Source organism: Melitaea cinxia, chromosome 17 (genome assembly GCF_905220565.1).
Source record: "Melitaea cinxia chromosome 17, ilMelCinx1.1, whole genome shotgun sequence".
In the NCBI taxonomy this organism is placed as follows: domain Eukaryota; kingdom Metazoa; phylum Arthropoda; class Insecta; order Lepidoptera; family Nymphalidae; genus Melitaea; species Melitaea cinxia.
The window spans coordinates 13902773-13922802 of NC_059410.1; positions in this window are offsets into that span (position 1 = coordinate 13902773).

Here is a 20030-nt window from a genome sequence, read left to right on the forward strand (position 1 = left end):
TATTCGTCACGTGGTCCCATTCAAATTTAATTGAGATTTGATTAGTAATTTGTGAGTTATATCTAATATTGCGTATTTACTTGACGGTTTTTTCGCCACCCTACGTTGTATTATACGTTATATCTTTTTACTGGGTGCACTGATTTTGATCTTTTTTGTATAAATCAAAAGCTAATACTTGTCATGTCGTCCGTTTTAAATATGATTGAGATATAATGAGCAATTTTTGAGTAATCTTTGATGATACGTATTTACATGACGATGTTATGACGACTGTGGTCATGTTCAATACTTTGCCACAACGCCATCTATGAAAATTTAATGAAATTACTTCGTTCACTATCGATCAAATTACAATATTCCACTAGAGTAGAGAGTAGCAGTTTATTCGTTATAAATATATTTGAACTTTTAATTTTTGAGTTATCGCTAAAACTGGGTATTTACTTGGCTATTTTACGTCGACCAACGTTATATTAACCTCATTACTATTTTACTGGGTGGACCGATATCGATGATTCTTTTTTCAATCGATAGGTGGTGCTTGTCATGTGGTCCCATTTAAATATAATTGAGATTTGACTCGAACTTTTTGAGCTATATCTGATATGGCGTATTTACTTGACTGTTTTTGGAGTTTTCTCCTTAAGAATCGATTTTCATTTAAGGCCCCGGAATGAAAAAATTGAACAGTAAAATCTACTGAACGAATGACCTTGTTAGAGATGGCGTTCAGACGTTTTCTAATAACGCAATTAGGTTCCGATAGATGGCGTTATTGCATTCATTTATTTACAATTTGATATAGTAATAATATATTTCTTAGACTAGTAAGCCTTTTTGTGCCTATTTAGACAGTTGATCTGAAGGGGTAAACTCCAGTCGTGCATCGGAGCTGTGTGAAAACATGAACATTACATATTTTTAATAAAAAAGACATAAACCGTAATTCAATATAAATCCGCTTCAACTAAAAAACCCGACGTAATAAGCGATGTCAGCGCTTCGCGCGAATCGACGACGGGCCTTTTATGAAGTTTCTGCCTACAATCGCTAACAAAATGTTAGAAATAACAGTAGAACATTATATAATTCTACAATTTTATAATGTCGCGTTATGTGGAATACGAACAAAGTATTACTATTTTTTCGTCGATCTACGTTGTATTACTCTTCGATGTAATTGAAGTCGGTTTTTTTTTTCGTTTGCGAGCAAACACAATTATTTTCTGCAAAATCGACATTTCAAATCGATTGTAGCTTAATGGTGGCTTCATTCTAACTGTAATTAATTCATTAAACAATTATATAGTTTATTATCATTATATATTTTATTGCACTTAAAATAAAAGACTATACAGAAAATTACAAGTATAGTGGAAGGCAAAGGTGGACTTATCCATAGAAGAGATCTCTTCCAGTCAACCAATGGTTATGAGAGAGAGTGTAATAGGGGGACACAGTGCAAGAAATAACAACGTAAAGAAAATAGTTAAATAATTTGAATTTTAAGAAGGACAATGCAATAGTGCTTTTGAAGTATCCTTGAATAAAGTCGATTTTGATTTTGATTTTTATAGGCAGTTCTATTTACTATTACTTCATTAGTGTCATTTACAGTAATGTTTAACAACAGCCTTTCTACCAGAATGTATACGACTTTTAATTTCATTAAAGATTGAAGAAACATTGATTCATTGAGAAGATACATTTTTTTATTTTTTCGCTTGCTAATTAATTTGATACAACTAAAATTTTAATTAAGACAAATAATTAAGTGATTAACACGATTTATGTTGCCGTAGTTGTAACATTTGATGAAGTATTGTGTAATTTTGATAATTAATCAAATGCAACATACGCTGACGTGGCTTAAATGTTTTTAAGCCTAATTTTATTAAGTTTTAAGTGAATTATTATTGAAAACAGTCAAGCAAGCTAAACGATAGTATACATTATACTCGTATCGTTGCAGCATAATATGTTTGTATCTCTGATTCTATTTTTAACCGTTTTTCAAAAAAGGAGGAGGTTCTCAATGTGACAGTATTTTTTTATGTATGTTACCTGAAAACTTTGTACTGGGTGGACAGATTTCGATGATACGTTTTTTAATCGAAATGTGTTACCTAGTTATCACGTGACCCCATTTAAATTTGATCGAGATCGCTCGCTTCAGCCTGTAATATACCACTACTGGGCATAGGCCTGTTTTCCCGTGTAGAAGAAGGATCAGAGCTTAATCCATAACGATCTGATCTAATTGAGATCTGATGACGACTTTTTGACTGTTTTTTCGTCTACTTACGTTGTATTACTTGTCGGGGTTATTGAAGTCGGTTTTTTCCGTTTGCCTGTAAACATAGCTATTTTTAATATTTTTTTTTTGGTATTAGAATTGATTTTTCCTTAGCGTTAGAACAATCAAACGCACTCTTTGCATTGATATCACGGATATCATTCAACTTGTAACATTCCACTTTTGGGCATATCTCTTTCTCTATGTACGACTTGTACGAGAAGTTATGCTTAATCAGATTAAGCAATGACCACTTGTAGTTACATATACTGAAAATATTACAAATGTAAATATTTTCACACAATTTATATAAAAACACTTAGCAAAATGATCATTCTTGACATGACAGTAGCGTGGGCCATGTCTATGACAAAGTAGGTTATATAAATGTCAAAAACATGCCTATGTTATTACATACCTATGGAATATGGCATATTTTAACTAAAATCGATGGAATAAAAGTCATTTACGTCCAAAATAAAACCGAGAAATTAAGAAAAATTTGATTTCAAAATTTAGGCGCAAATAAATCTTCGCCTACTTACATGCTTATGTTAACATGTACATACATATATATTTATTTATTTATTAAAGATGTTTATAGGCTATAAAACTTCATATTAAATCTATTCGTCATGTATCATCACTATCTATTATATTTATTACGATAGCAAAAAGCAGAAATTTTATTTACTTCGATAACTTATTCATTATATTATAGGATTATTAACTGAGGTAGGGCACAGCAGGAATTTCCTGCTCAAAATATGGAGCAGCCCGACTGGGGTAGTACCTCGACCTTACAGAAGACCACAGCTAAATAATACTGTTTTCAAGCAGTATTGTGTTCATGTTGGTGAGTAAGGTGACCAGAGCTCCTGGGGGGATTGGGGATTGGGTCGGTAACGCGCTTGCGATGCTTATGGTGTTGCAGGCGTCTATAAGCTGCGGTAATCGCTTACCATCAGGTGAGCCGTACGCTTGTTTGCCGACCTAGTGACATAAAAAAAAGATTAGCTATTATTATTTCTAACCGACTTCAAAAAAGGAGGAGGTTCTTCATTTGACTGTATTTTTTACGTGTTCTACCACATAGCTTTTTACTGGCTGTACCGATAAGAAAACGCTTTTTAATCAGAGTTGGTGGTTTTCGTGTTTAGTCTATGTAGTACTTTCTAGTTATCCTTAATAACGAGTACTCAATTATTTTTTTCAACTACCCACGTTTATTACTTGTCGATGATTGTCTTGATCGATTCAAGTTGTTTTTACCCGACTTCAAAAAAAGAGTAGGTTTTTCAATTCGACCGTATTTATATTATATATTTTAAATGTATGTTCGCAGATAACTTCGTCGCTTATGAACCTATTTTAATAATTATTTTTTTGTTGGAAAGGAGATATGTCAAGTTTGGTACCATGCTAAGGATACCAGGGTCTGATGATGGCATCCCAGCAAAAAAAAATATATATATACGGTCTAATTCAGTAACCTCCTCCTTTTTTGAAGTCGATTAAAAATAAATTAATTAAAAAAAAATAATTTTCAAAAATATATAACTCCAATATTGATCTTCTTCTTCTTCTTAAAGTGCCATCTTCTCACGAATTTCGGCGACCATTTTGGCAACTTGTACCCTTGATACCGCGGCCCTGAATAACGAACGGGTGCTTTTCTCAAACCATTGGCGTACATTTTTTAGCCAAGATGTTCGTCTACGACCCATACTGCGCTTGCCTTGGATCTTGCCCTGGATAATAAGTCGAAGCAGCTGGTATTTTTGGTAACATTATTTATTTAACTGAGGTATTGCACTTCAGGACATCTGCTCAAAATCTGGAGCAGCACGAATGGGGAGGTACGTCGATCTTCCAGAAGTTCGCAGCTAAATAATACTATTTTCAAGCAGTGCTATGTTCTTGTACTGAGTGCGGTAAGCAAAGATCCTGGGGGGAATTGGGGATAGGTTCGGAAACGCGTTCTCGACACTTCTGGTGTTGCAGGCATCTATAAACTACGGTAACCGCTAACGATATATCCAACACAATATCGAACTCAACAAAACTCCAAGCAGATAAAAGGATCAAAGCAATCTTATATCAATACCCGAATTTTCATATTTTAATGTATAAAAACGAATTTGCATATATATTATACTAGTTGACCCCGCAAACGTTGTTTTGCTATATATGTTATTAACCCCTTTAAGCCCCCCCGCCCTCTTGTAACTTAGGGGTATGAAAAATGTTAATGTTGGCCGATTCTCAGATCTACCTGATACGCACACTAAATTTCATAAAAATCGGTTAAGTCGTTACGGAGGAATATGGTAACTAACATTGTGACACGAGAATTTTATATATTTAAGATTATGCTATTTTACAGTCAAAGTTATTTACTATCAAAGGTTTAGTACTCATTATGATTATGTACACTCGAGTTATATACTAAACATAAGGCGTGAAGTACCTGCTCATTTGAATACCTAGTATTTCGATAAATCGTGTCTTTTATAATTATATCTTTGGTTCTGGAACTAAACGTACGCCGTAATTAATTTACTACACATATATAGTTCGACATATAAATCCTCCCTTTAAAGTGATGTAGACATGCCTCGTGGTTTTAACATTCCTTAATAATCAGATAGTTTTATGATATCGACGATAAGTTATATCTTCGTTCCAATAGCGTAATATTTATTGCTTATAACGTTTCTAACTGCATCACACACACATATTATCAGCCTTCGCAGTCCACTACTGGACATAAGCCTCCACAAGTTCGCGCCAAAAATGGCATGAACTCATGTGTTTTGCCCATAGTCACCACGCTGGGCAGGCGGGTTGGTGACCGCAGGGCTGGTTTAGTCGCACCAAAGACTGCATCATATAAGCAAAATACGTAATTAATCGAGATTTATAAATTAATGAGGAAGTTTCTTTAAACTAGATAATTAAATATTAAAAAAATAATAATCCGTTTTTTTTTTCGGCATATTTCATCCAGATCAATTTCAAATTTTGATAAAGTGTGTGCGATTTTGCATGTCGTTGTGTATATTATGGGCACATACATTATGGGCTAGTGACCAATGTGTTTGTATGACCAAGCCAGTTTAAGTATCATTTTTAATATTAATGTATAATAATTATACGCGTTTATATTGATGAATAGCTTAAATAGTTTCCGGCACATCATATATTAATATGCTGTTCAACATGTTTATAGCTTCGCCTGTAACTTTGTAACGGCAATCTATTACATTCCAATGTTATTTACGTGTAAGGGGTATGTTTGTTTCATATTCTAACAACCCATAATTTGTGGTAGTGGCTTTATCATATTTTAGATAATTTCGTAGTTTTCCTTTTTGTTAATAAACAACAAATAAAAAGGGGTATAAAATTTACTAAAAAGGAACTTATAACGATTGTCATCTGATTGAGATTGATTTATCGTATCATTGAGATTTTCGATGTGACGGTGACGCTGTTGACGTACAGTGAATATTTGGTCTATATGGGATCAAAAATCTGTTATATTGTCAATTGCCGAATTGCTCGAGTGGTCGCGACTATTAGCGTAACTGTTTACGCTAATAGGTGCGGATTAGGTCATATACGGTTGAATTGAATAACATCCTCCTTTTTTGAAGTCGGTTAAAAAGAGGAATTTTTTATTATTAAAAGGTTAAAATACTCAACTAAGTGCAATTATATACGCATTTCCGTAAGCATTCCTCAAAAAAAAATCAAACCTCTAACAAGTTCATGTAATGTTAATTTTCAACACAACTTTTAGTCACACTTGAAAGGTCAAGTCCAAGTCGCATTCGCAAACTCAAGGTTCCGTATAATTTAAATAGAAACGAATGACTGTAAACTTTGCTACGGTAAATTATATATGTATGTAAATATAATTTTTAAAGTACATATTATTGTAATATGTGTTATTATCCTTCCGTGTACATACAAATTACGAAATCGCTTTTCTCCTACAACAGCATGATTGATTGATTAATTCAGATGGAAACATGCCACAGCTGGGCTTCATGCTCCATGATAAGAGTAGAAGAAGTAAGTCAGTGCTTAAGCCATCACGCTGCTCATATACTCACACATAGATCACTACTAAGAGTAACGATCGCTATTATAAGTCTATGATAACAACTGGGACCGACAGCTTAACGTGTTGTCCGGTGCACGGTAATTATAGCAAAGTAAAAGTTATGAACATTTTTAAGATCGGGTACAGTTCTCACCAAGTTTGATAATGTACCAGAAACTCTTTCATCGTCTTTAGACGAAGATACAAACGCACTGTTATATTGATGATGGATGAAATTATCGCTTTGTTCTGTAATAGTTGGTTGGCAAAAATATATGCGTTGGCAATCCGTACCAGAACTTCACCAATAACTCTGGATAACTTGCAATAGGAATATTACACTACTTGAGATCAGCATTGTCTTCTGTAAGGTTGAGGATATTACCAGTTGAGCTGCTCCACATTTCGACGAAAATATTATTATGAAGCTACCATCGATTAAGAATGTAGATTCTGCAAAGAAAATCTTCAGTTACTTTAAAAAAAAAATTGTATTTTGATATCAAATTGGTAATATCTTGCATGAAATACGTCACTAAATCCCCACATCTTTATCATCAATGTAAACCTGCTCAAAATAATAAGCACTAGCTATTAATTTCTTTTTAATGTAAACTTTGAATTAATAACAAAGTAAATAAAAAATTAAATTACTGATCAATGGTTTTTTTTTTTATGTAACAAGATCGGCAAACAAGTGTACGGCTCACCTGATGGTAAGCGATTACCGTAGCTTATAGACGTCAGCAATATCAGAAGCATCGTAAGCAAGTTTCCGACCCCATCCCCAGTTCCCCCTAGGAGCTTTGGTCACCTTACTCACCAACAGGAACACAACACTGCTTGAAAACAGTGTTATTTAGTTGTGATCTTCTGTAAGGTCGAGGTACTTACCCCAGTCGGGCTGCTCCATATTTTGAGCAGGAAATTTCCTGCTATGCCCTACCTTAATTGTAATGATGTGAATTTATAAACATTTGAGTTAAGTACAAAGTAAACAGTATCTTCCAAATATGACAATATACTTAGAAGCAGCTGGACAGTTAAAGCGCTTATACATCTTACTAAAGACTTGTTTGATGTCTACAGCCCGTTAAAATAATTACAGAGACAAACATACGAATCAAAAAAGCGATACTTCATCTATCAGTTATTTCCAAGGCTTGATTCTAATTTATTCAGCGCTAAATGAATATAACATTAACTGATTTAATGTATTGTATTGAACTGTGAGAATGAATGACGTGAGTAATGTCGGGAATACTTTTATTCGTAAGAAAAAATGGATCGTAAAATCAAATGTCGGAGTTCATTTCTGCTATTGATAAGAACATTCTCATCGAAATTAGCTTAATTTGTGTGTTTCTGAAAAAAAAACAGCCAGGTCAAATGGTTTAAATGGTTTACTCTCGAACGCTTGCAAGTTCAAAGGAATCAGGAGATGGTTAAAATAATGAGAGTGAAATAGATAACGAAGAGGAGAAAAAAAGAGTGTGCGAATCTGGCTCGTTTCAGTCATCATACGAAATATAATTTTAGTAGTATCTTTTTAGCCGACTTAAAAAAAAAGAGGAGGTTACTCAATTCGACCGTATATATATTTTATTTGTTTGTAAACCGATTTTGATAATTCTTTTTTTTTGTTTGAAATCCTTAGTTTGGTACTATGATAAGGAAAGCAGGATCTGATGATGGGATCCCAGAGAAATCGAGGGAAACTCTCGAAAATCCGCATAGCTTTTTACTGGGTGTACCGAGTTTAATGATTTTTAATTTAATATGTACGATTTTATTTTTGTGTTAACCACACATTAGGAATTCTAAGCCAATATATACGGCTAGATAGACGGCGCCACGGTTCGCTTAAATCGAAAATAAAAATCATCATATCAAGAATTTCGCTCTAGCGGGTACATCGTTCCATAGCTTAATTGGCTAGAACGCCGACACGGTCAGTCGGAGACGCGGGTTCGAACCCCGCTGGAGCGGTCAATTTTTGATATGATATTCAAAAATGATTTTTAATTTAATCGAAAGCCGATTTTTATCATGTCACATTTAAATTTCATCGAGATCTGATTACAACTTTTGGAGGGATCTTTGATAATGCATATTTACGTAACTATTTTTTCGTCTACCTACGTTGTATTACTTGTCAATATAAATGAAGTCGGTTTTTCTTCGTTTGCCTGCAAACACAACTTTTCTTCTAAATTTTTGTTGATAGTCTTAAGAATAGTATTTAACAGTTATTCGTAAATTATAATTCTTGGATTTAAACTATTTAAAATCAATCTATTTAATTTATGTGTGTGTTGTGTTTGTGTGTGTGTTTGTGTGTGTGCGCAATAATTATATTAACTGAATATTAACTGACCTTTTTCTTATCTTTATCTTACTATCTTATTGTTTTGTGCTAACGAGCTACCAGCTAGAGTAGCTTTCACTCTTTTAGACGAACTTGACATACTCGTAGGACAATTTTAATTTAATTGGACTCAAAACCGTGAATAAGCACAAATAACGCTTCTCCAGCACAGATAACAAAAATTATACTTATTTTTTTATGCAGACTGCAACCAAGTTTTAATATGTAACCATAAAATCCAGGTGACAACAAATTATGTTTTGCTTTATTTTGAATTTTGTTAAGTTAAGCTTGATGTAAAACACTACGGGCCTGTTCCACTTGTCATGGATAAACTTTATCCTTTAATTAAGTTATGGATAGACTTTAGCAGCAGGAAACAGTATAGATATTAGGACTTTTTGGACTTAATTAGTAAAGTAGAAATTTTTGATTCATATTTGCAAATAGAAATATCATATGAATATAGTAAAATTCGATGGTACAAAAGAAAAATATATGAAGATAAAAACCTTTATCTACAGGACACTGTTATCCGTCAAATAGCGTTATCCACAACCGGTGTAACAAGCTATGAGTTATATCTTATTTACTTGTAAATAAACTGTAACCTTATCTTAATAAATAATGTATTAGTTGACGTATAATATATTGAATTGATTTTGTTTTATACAAAACTGACGACGCGCCTGCAGTAACTTACGTTGGCAACATTGCATAAATTGTTAACGATAAACCAAAAACTCGAAACAACTTTTCGAAACCAATTATAGTTTTTGAAGTAAAATTTCTTTACACACACTTGTCTTGGGGAGTAAGCTGCGTGATGAGAGGGTTACGAAGCTGAGAAGGAGATATATAAGTTAGTGAAGATAGAAAGAGAGAGAAAGATTCTTAAGTTTTCCTTCAGTCGTGTGGTCTAAAGCACACTCGCTTTTTTCAGATATTATATTTTAACCAAATATTTATATACAATTATTTTATAACTTGAAATACACGACCTCATCGACGCCGTATTTAAAATTCTGCTATTTGTGGTTAATAATTTTGAATTATTAATAAACGACACTTTTAATAGACCATAAAATTCATCTTGTTATGTTTGACATTATCAAGAGTGATTATTTGATAAAGGCATAGACTAAATGACTTTATAAATTATAATTATACAATGCAACAGAATATATGTTCTTTTATTTTACGATGACTCATATTTTTCGGTAATGAGCAAAGATCTTTGCGAGCGTGTAATTTGTCTGAAGTCGTTTGACCTCATTGCTTTGTTATAATTTATCATTCTACAATTTTTAAGTATATAGTTTAACTTTGTATATCAAACAATGAATCGTCGATATCGAATAAATTCTTTTTTTAAGCATTTACCAAACATCATTGATAATTACATACTTTTGTTGTAAACATGTCTATCTAATATATGAAATTCTCGTGTCATAGTTTTCGTTGCCATACTCCTCCGAAACGGCTTGACCGATTTTGATGAAATTTTTTGTGCTTATCCGGTATCTGTGAGAATCGGCTAACATCTATTTTTCATCCCCCTAAATGTTAGGGGTAGTCCAACCCTAAATTTTATTTTTATTTTTTAGACAAAATTTTTAATTTCTATTTTTTTATGATACAACATTAAAAAATACATACAACCCTAAATTTTCAACCCTCTACCATCAACCCCTATTTTTAATAGCGTTTAGCGGCAAGACAACGATTGCCGGGTCAGCTAGTAATACTTATAAAAACATTCACAGTATGTAATATGTCATATTGTACACGAGTGAACCCGAAGAAACAACGAAGCGTGGTATGTGTTGTTTGTATGATATTGCCCTTAATTGATTTTATGTTTATTGTTATTTTAATACATTAAAGCGTGGCGCAATAGAATGAATAAGTTTTTGACGGACGTGGAATTTATGAAGAGCTTCAATAGGGAATATATAACAAGGCCTCGTCTATATAAACTTTGTACTAACAAGAAGAGATCCGTAGCTTTGTTCATATAAATTTAATATTTTTATTTTTACTTCATCTATCACTTATAAATAAATGCCATTGTTATATCACATAATGAATGCACTTCAAAAATTAATGTATACAGTTCTTATTAAAATAAGCTTTTTAACATTTAAAAAAAAAATTATTCTAGGATGAATTTAGATTCAGAAAGCCTGTAGTATAAAAGTGTAAGCGTAGAATTCCTTAAGTCTGTAACGCGTGGTATGTTGTTTCTATCGAATCGTAATCAAAAGGAATATTTTTGAGACACAAATACTTATATTATAGATATACATACATTTTGTAGTCTAAAAATCAATCATTTATCTTTATGTATATCGTATGTCTTTATTCATATCATAGTATACGGATAAATTTAAAGTTTTTAATTCGTTTTGTTATTGTTCACGTTCGTTTGCAACCTCACCAGGGTCGAATAATTGATATTATTTCGTACACGTTGTCGTGACTCCGTTCAGCGGATGGGATTGATTTTAATTACTAAAGGTTGCTTTTAATTCATCAAGATTGTTAAGAAGTGCGTAAGGTTCGAGTAGTAAGAAAAAATATTCATTTAAAATTAATATACCTATATACGTTTAAACTATAACAAGTGACAACCGATCTGGTTTAGTTGTGCATATATTCGTCCAAACACCGGCAATGTAAGATTTTCATAGGATATTTTTTTCTGTTTTGGGTGTATGTCCCTGTAGGTCGCCATATCGTGTCTCGCAAACAAGCAACGAGTTGAGCAAGATATTTTCTACGCTTCAGCCTGTAATATCCTACAGCTGGTCATAGGCCTCTTTCCCCATGAAGGTGAAGGATCAGAGCTTATTCCACCACGCTGCTTCAATGTGGGTTGGTGGATATATTCTCTACTATGAGTAACGATCTTATGTTATATGAATCATATGTGTAATATGTATCATATGTAGTGAGTAGTATGATCAATATGAGTATCGTTACTCATAGTAAGGAATATATCCGCCAACCCGCATTGGAGCAGCGTGGTGGATTAAGCTCTTATCCTTCTCCTATATGGGGAAAGAAGTTTATGCCCAACAGTGAAATATTACAGGTTGAAGCGATGAGTAACAATCGATGGGACCGACTGCTTAACATGCTCTCCGAGGCACGTTGGGAAGCCGCTCAAGGTACACGCACAATCACCCAAACCACGGCAAACCTCTGTATGGCTAATAGAAATATTTGTCATTAACCGCTAGCGCAAGACACCAACCAGTGCTTTGACCGTTGCGCCAACGCATCGTCAACACGATATTTTATACTGTGCCTTATCTCAATATAAATTAATTTCAATAATTATTGTTGTTACTCTTGAACTGTTCCGCTTTTTAATATACGTACTTATGGATTATATAAATAAAATTATAATGCCTATTTTCTCACTACGCAATAAAGCCTCAAGCTTTAGAAAGTTCATTAAAATGTTTTTACTCGTGAACTCTGTAATGCTACCCGCAAATGTAGCATTTTTTAAGCAATCCAAGTTTCATACTTTCAGTTTTATACCTAATAGCTAAATATTTTAACCCTGCAGTAGTCGCGTGCCAAAAAGTTACGCAAGTCGTCGCGTAGATTACGTACCTAATATTAAAAAAAAAAAAAACAAATATTGAAACATAATACTTGTAATAATTATATGAAAACATTGCATCTTTATTTACTAAATATGATCAACAAAATCTAATCAAAACTTCTGTTTTACAAATAATGAAAATAAATAAAATCAACAAAATCACTTGACACTTTTGTTTGAAAGTACCTGGAAGCGCGTGAAGCTAATGCTAACCGATTTTTACAAAATAACAATTTTGTGTGGATGGATTACATAATTATATAATCCACACGAACACTGTAGGGTTAATTATTGTTTCATTTACTGCTTGTTCTAAACTTTGATTAGTACGTGTACAGATTCGTTAATGAAATAAAATATACTTAAATCTCTGAACTCTTAAACTCAACTTAAATTGGCTTAAGCATATGTCTTATAAGCTAAATGAATTAAACGATGATCGTGCAAAAAGTTACTTGTATAGTTATAACAGTTTTATATCAATCATAAATTTTGTCTGCGCGGTTTGAAGGGACCTTCTTCAGGGTCTGGTTGAATTATTTATTTAGTTATAAATGTTTTGTTACCTAAAAAAAAACGGATATATTAAGTTGTTAGCCTAGGAACAAACGACCGCGCGTGAATGTGTGTGTGTGTGTGTATGTGTGTGTTAGCCATACAAAAAGATTTCTTTATATTTATTTATTATTTATTTTATTTATTATAAACAATAATGATTGAATTATTAGAAAAAAAAACACGTTAACATTTAGTAAATAAGACAACATGCATTCCTATGTAATGTGTTGTTTTGTTAAATCAATGTCGTTGTAATTCCGCAAAACATTATAATTATTATAAGTACATTAGCTGTGACATAACGTGCTAACATAAGGTTATGTCATTTCTCTCCGTTCATTTAAGAAAATACCTAACCTAACAAAAACCTGAAGTTTCAATTATATTTTATAATATTTTTTAAGTGTTGGATCCCGCGGGAACCCACGCGAGATTGATCAATCCCGAATTTCAATCCTGCGGGACTGAAAAACCTTCAAACCCTGCCAACAGCAAAATTGTGTTGTTGTTGTGCAATATATTACGCGGTACATCAGTTGTGTTGTGTGTAATATTAAAAAAAAGTAATATTTATGGTTAGTGTTTTCAGTAATGATAAAAACTTCGATTTTCCGCTCTTTCTCCCTCCCTCTAAGCGCGGCATAAATAGTATCAATTCAAAAATAAATAAAATTATTGAATTCAAATTGTAATATTGAAATAATAATGGATTGTTTTTAAAATCCATCGTCTCCAAATTATAATTATTTTATTTGTAAAAAATCGTGTGGTAATTTTTTGTGTTCAGACATTGTAAGTACAGTACAGAACTATAGACAATTTCGTTGAATTTCGAGAGTAATTTTTTGGATGTATATAATTTTTTTCTTAATTAGGACAAATTTACCGTCCACTAAATTTTACCGCCCTTTACTCTAACCTACTTATCCTACTGATAAATCCGCCTCCGCCAGCCGCTTCTTGTATTTCGATAGGTAGCTTTGTTATTAATTATTAAATTTATTAGATCATTGGCTAACGAGCATACCAAACTTGTTTATTGATAAAAAAGCTATGATTAAAAAAAATAGATCATGATACAGAACAAAATATTATTATTTATTAGTCAACTTGCGTGTAAATACCAGTCTCGTCCAAACGACTTAAAAACTGCATAGCTGATATGAAGATTATGTATTAGAAATTTTGATGAAAAAAATCTGGCTGTTTTTATCAAAATTCTGGTAACTATTGTATCAATTTTGTTTTACTAATTATTACCTGTGAGAACGTAGAATTACTACTGCACTTCGACAGCACTCGACTTCATCTTGCTTTCTCTCTTTTGTACTCTTACGCTGTCAATAGGTAGAATTTAAATTTTTTATCAACTGATTGAACACTTATCTTTTGTAAGGTTAAGGTACTTCCCCAGTCGGGCTGCTCCAGTTTTTGATTAGGTTATGTCGTGCTTTTCCTTATCGCAATAAAACTACTCAATTTTACTATTTAAAGTTTAATTGTAGAGGTAGGGTTAAGTGTACGTTTATTGTGGGTCTATTGTAACCCCTGAAAACGGAATTTAAAGATTCCCAAATAATTTAAAGATAAAACAACTACCTTGACGTTAAAAATAGATCAAGTTCTATTATTATTTAAATAAATTAAAATAATAGGTCATGAATATAACAATAGTATACACCCACAAAATTGTTTCACGAATAAAAGCTATGGATAATATTAATAAAAAAAAACATACAAATTTAACTTCAACTTTAATAATATAGAAATAAAGATCATTTAAGCATATATGTGGCCAAAAACCTGTTAAAAATAGGTGATACACAATAAAACCTTTTTGAAAATAATCATGACACAATTTTATATCACGACAAAGAGATAAATGAATTTTATTATGTAGGAGGTAAAGGTGAATTTTCATTGCAGTGATAATGTCAAAGGGTATATAAATGTTCGTGGTATGAATAAGGATCGTCTCAAGAATTTGGAATATCACGATCTAAAATGTCTCAAGTATTTTTGGATCTGTTTGCTCTTGATACGTGACCCAACACACGATTTACACTTGCATGTATTCGGTACCAATGAGATTCTAATTGGCTGACGTTTCATAAATTGTAGTGTAAATTCTTCGCAATACTTTGTATTATACCATTCGAGTTATCGTGACGCGTGGCTATGAGTGCATGGTTGTTATTAAGTGGTCACAGGGAAAATATCATGTTTAAAATCTGGAGCCCACATTTGGAAGTACTTCAGTCTGACAGAAGGTCACAAGCTACTTAAAGGCAGTATTGTTAGGCAGTATCCCTACTGCCTTTAATTGGTGTTATGTTCTTGTAATGATTAATTTGAGCTACTGGGTATACGTTGTGCTTATAGCGAGGTTAGGTACTTCTAGTATTGCAGATTTCCATTCCATTCCATTATTTTTATACACCTAGATCGGTAAATAAGGGTACGGCTCACCTGATGGTAAGTGATTACCGCAGCTTATAGACGCCTGCAACACCAGAAGCATTGCAAGCGCGTTGTCAACCCTACCCCGAATTCTCCCCAGGAGCTCTGGCCGCCTTACTCATCAACAGGAACACAACATTGCTTAAAAACAGTATTATTTAGCTGTGGATCTTCTGTAAGGTCGGGGTACTTCCCCAGTCGAGCTGCTCCATATTTTGAGCAGGATATTTCTTGCTGTGCCCTACCTCAGTTTATGGCAACCGCTTTCTATCAGGCGAACCGTTCCCTTGTTGGTACCCTAGTGTAGTCTAGTAGGTATAATACCACAGTCTTATCACAGTCAATTTGTCCTAAACACTAAAAGTGCAGCCGATAAAATTAAACATTACATTTTAGTAAAAAGAAGAGTGAAAAATAAGAAATTGACATGTATTTAACACACATGATAAATTAATGATTCATTTATGTAATTGTACCTCTCAACACACACATATAGTTACTTTTATATAAGATTACAACACACATAGAAACGTGCACTAAGATGTCTTAAAGTGTTTATAATTAGGAAGGTTATCTTCATCAAACTTATTATCTCGTGCAATAAAATCTTTTGAAATCATTCGATTTCCGGTAGATTATAAGATCAATTTAGAAACGAAACATTATAGATACTTAGCATCATTATATATGTAATGATTTTTATTTTTTATTTTAGTTACGTTTAAATATAACTTAGACTTCCAACTGCGGTTTCGCACTCGTGTATTACAAGATTTTTAACCGACTAAAAAAAGGAAGAGGTTACTTACATATATATTATTTTTTGTTCGAAAGTAAATATCCCAGGGGTGGTAACGTGATAAGGAAACCAAGATCTGATGATAGAATCTCAGAGAAATCGAGGGAAACCCCCAAAAATCATAGTGACGACTAGTGCGTTTGTTAATTTTTTTCGTCTTACGCTTACGCTTCAGCCTGTAATATCCCACGACTGGGCATAGGCCTCTTTCCCCATGTAGGAGAAGGCTCAGAACTTAATCCACGACGCTGTTCCAATGCGGGTTGGCGGATATATTCCCTACTATGAGTAACGATCGCTATCAAGTGTGCATGATAACAACCGGGACCGACGGCTTAACGTGCTCTCCAAGGCACAGTGGGGAAACCCACAAGGACTGCACAAACACCTAGACCACGGCAAACACCTGTATGGCCAATACAAATGTTTGTCATTTGCGGGGATCGAACCCGCAACCGTCAGCGCAACAGGTACAATCCATGTCGTTGTGCCAACGTGGCGTCAATCGGTCATCGGCGGAGTTTTTCGTCTACCTACGTTGTATTACTTGTCAATGTAATTGAAGTCGGTTTTTTTTCGTTTGCGAGCAAACACAATTATAATTGTTCTGTTTTATTTCGTTAAAATTTGGCGTATGGCAATAGGTGACAACGTAGCTGTCTATTGAAGAAAGAATTTTATAAAACCGGTTCTGTAGTAATTGAGTTTATTCAATACAAACAAAAAAAACAAATATTTCCGCTTTATACTATTAAATACATATCACATACATAATACATAAAATCATCACGATCACAATTCAGCCTATAACATCCCACTAGCCTTTTTCTCCATATAGGATAGGAATGGAGCTTACCTATTCCACCACGCTGCTTAACTGCGGGTAGGCTGATAAAATCATCGTTGGTGCTAAAATATTAATTTAAATTAAATATCAAACTGGTTTTTAGTTTCGTGAATTACCACAAGGGTCGCAGTACCAACTTTTTGTTGTTGGATAAATGTTTAGATTTTTTGGTCACTCTCAAACACTATAATGTGCACTATAGCAAACATTTGACCTAGACTTGAGACGAACATCCTATTGGTAGGGTATTTGTTATTTTATGTCTGTACTGCCGTAGCTCCGTCTACTTAATTAGATTGGGATAATAATATGGATATAAATTTTATTATTACTGCCATAAAATTAAATGCTAGAAGCATGAGAATTAAAATGAGCTCTAAGTTTCAGGTATTCGATTGCATCACAGATTTAAGTAAAATATAAATAATTGGTACATTTAAGCATTATTAAAAAATCAATTACATAATTTAATTACGAACAGTAAGTTACTTCAGTCCAGTTCTAAATATATACATCTGCTAGTCAAACGTCGGATGTTGAAACGCTTATTATAGAAATTGAAGAAGGTATACACACGTAACTCCTGTCAAATAATGCAACAGACGTGGTAGACTCATCACGAGTCGTAAAAATTATATTACTAAACATTTTAATGAAAGAAATAAAGAGATTAATAAGTGTGTGGCCAAGCGAACAGCTTTCAATTAGATGTATTGTTTGCGAACCTCGAAAGTCTGACGAAAAGCATCAGAAAATGCTAAGCAAATGAAACCATAGAGATCTATTGTTGATTGTTTGCAAAGAATCGGCTTTTTTAGAAAGTATTTTATTTCGAAGATACTTAAACTTAATCGTAAAACATTGCGATATTTTCATTAAACATGAAATTAATAAAGTTGAAAGAGCTATTTTCAAAAGAGGTTCAGTTACACAAAACAACAATTTTTAGAAAATATCACGTATTCAGTGATGTTTGTTTTCTTGTAATAGAGTTTTGTAAGTATAATAAGCAACATAGTCTAAGTTACTTGTGTCAACAAGTAATTCAAATAATCTTAAAGCACACTTAATGCAAACAATCACTATATATTACAATTTTTTTTTCTTCTCAGAGTAAAACTACCCTATGGAAAAAATCTCATAAACTTAAAAAAAAGCCAAATGCAAAAAAATCTCATACCAAGTTATGAGAGGCTACGAAAACTATGAGAATTTGATCATCGTAGCTCAGTGTGAGAATTTGTTTTTGCATTCGTCCATGTTTTATGAAGTTTGTGAAATTTTTTCTATAGGGTTCTTATTCTCCAGATAATATTGTACACGCGACCTACGATCACATGGCTCACACGGCCAACGAGAACTGTTCACATCCAATATAAGTGATTTAAATCCCAATAAAGTAGCTTAATGCTTTTCAAATGACTCGGAATGCAAGTAAAGTCACGCACAAAACGTTTATAATTGTATTAGTAGTAAACACACTAATTGCTCTTACAAAACATATAAGTAGCGCTTTATTAGTAAATCGAGTGTACTTATTTAAAAATTTGAACCTTGACATTAATGTGTGGCGTAAGTAATGAGAGAATAGATATTAAAATAATAATAAAGTTCCGATCACAGAAATGATAAACATAAAGATGTATTTGCACCAAGTATGTCTAAAATTCACTGGAAACGTTATCTTTTACTGATAATTCCAAGAGGAGGTGTAAAAACAAATGTGTACCGCGTTTAGTCAAGTAATTATCATTCGGATGGCAGCAGTTAATTTTCTATTTAAAAAGTTTTTAACGACGATTGATATATCTATGTTCTTTTGATACTGACTATAAGTTACGCTTTCTTGTATCTGCTATAGTTCGTGGTGTTTGAAAGTTACTAGATAGAGGCTTAAATTTTTACTGACAACATTGCTATAAGTAGGTATCTATAAAAATATGTATATGGTAAATTCAATATGTTCATTGTACACAATTTTACAGCTTTTAGATTATGTTTGCTTCACTACTGTTTGGTTTCATTTTTCTAATTTAGTAAAAGTATGTTTAAGCTAGCAACGCATCTTCAGCCGGTGTTTATTTTTATTCTCTTTCTTTGGCAGATTTTCTTATGACTTGCACAACATACAAATAGTGGAACGCAATTAATTGCTGGCGATTACTTTTATCCACTCGACTCGACTAAATGATCCATCAGAGCGGAATACTTGTTTATTTATCCAGCCTCTTACTTTTCTGATTGTCGTAATTTAATATAGTATACCTAAATGCATATAAATATTTAAAATCTGAAGAAATTTGTCTGTTTGAACGTTTTTCATGATAAGCTTGATAAATAATTTTTTTATTGCTTACCTGTTTATTGAAGAAGTTTGAAGAAGGCAACATAACAAAGCTTTGGTGCTGATGAATGAGAAGAGTAAATATTTGTTTATTTAATACCTTATTTAAAACTGTACAAAACAAATGATACTAATTATAAAATGACTATAAACGTAGGAGAAAAAAGGTGGGTCCTCTAGGCCCTATAGCACATACTCGTATAAAATAAATTTTGCATATTTCTCTTCACTTATGTAAAATATGTAAAGATGATTCTATGCATGCTATTACTTAGTTTTATTTTATAGCATTTTCATTATTTTTTTATTTTTTGTTACATCAACTTTGTATTTGACTGACGATACTGTTACCAAAATTAAGAATTCAATTTTTAATATTAGTTTGAAAAGGTAATTTAAAACAAAAATTTACATAAAGTAAATAATAACTACTTTTAAATCGTTTACAGGCCTATTATAGTATATTACTTAATAATGCCTATTTTCTAAATAATTATATGACCTTTGTGTGCATTTAATTAACCGTTTAAAATACAATTTAATGCCTTGTGATGATTTTGTGAACGTCTGCATTCTAGTTGTAGTTTTTGTCTTCCATGCATTAGTTTTAATATATTTTAGGCGA